The sequence below is a fragment of the Lemur catta genome, chromosome 17 (genome assembly GCF_020740605.2).
Source record: "Lemur catta isolate mLemCat1 chromosome 17, mLemCat1.pri, whole genome shotgun sequence".
Taxonomy (NCBI): domain Eukaryota; kingdom Metazoa; phylum Chordata; class Mammalia; order Primates; family Lemuridae; genus Lemur; species Lemur catta.
In genome coordinates, this window is record NC_059144.1 from 18,216,387 (window position 1) to 18,217,267 (window position 881).

An 881-nucleotide genomic window follows, 5' to 3' on the forward strand; every position below is an offset into this window, starting at 1 on the left:
GAACAGAGCACTGTTACTAGAGGTACTGCAATACTAAGTCGATGCATAGAGTGGACAGGGCAAGCTGCTATTCCATCTCCCTGCTCCCAAAATCCATTTACTATATTGCCCTCAGATAGAGGACACATCAGATATTAAACTGATAAAAACAGATACCACACATGATCTTAGCCAAAAGGCCTAGAAGTGATGAGACTTGGGCTTTTTGAAATGACTGGACCTTGACACTCTCGATCTCAGTGCTTGCCCAGGATCTAGTTCTTACTCATTCGCTTCTGACTCTGTTGGGCTTATTCTTATCAACCTGGCTCAACCTGGCTCAACTCTTGACTCCTGGAACTGAATGCCTGTAGGGTCATCTGAACAACTGCTGATTTTCAGGGACATGTCCATTTGTATGCTTTTCCCAGACTGCAAGGTTATGGAGAAACAAGGTATACAAATGCCCAAATGTGCTGCTGTCCCTCTGGCTACAGTTGTTTGGACCAGGATGGGCACTTGACCCAAGCTGAGCCACTCAGATTAACTTCCCTGAGCCTTTAGAATTGAGAAGAAGAGAGTGCTTTGTTCTTTCTTCTTGTGGATAGATCTATAGTCTGTAGATTAGGGAGCTGCTCCTGGTGGTGCTTGCTGTCAGGAAAGCCAGAGAAAGTGAGAGAGTAGGGTGGGGAAGGGGAAGAGGAGTGGGCGGGGGAGAAAAGATAAAAGATAGAAGACTGGGCCTGACGTGGTGGCTCATGCCTGTAATCCTAGCACTCTGAGGCGGGCGGATTGTTTGAGCTCAGGAGTTCAAGATCAGCCTAAACAAGAGTGAGAGCCCCATCTCTACTAAAAAAATAGAAAGAAATTAGCTGGGCAACTAAAAATATGTATATAAAAAA

The 881-nt window shown here is 45.4% G+C and overlaps 1 non-coding gene across 1 annotated transcript; it reads right to left on the reverse strand.

The window, feature by feature from the left end:
- On the reverse strand, window positions 1–191 carry LOC123622980. Its single transcript, XR_006729712.1, has one exon. It is a non-coding gene; the product is annotated as a U2 spliceosomal RNA (small nuclear RNA).
- Window positions 192–881: the final 690 nt, after the last annotated feature.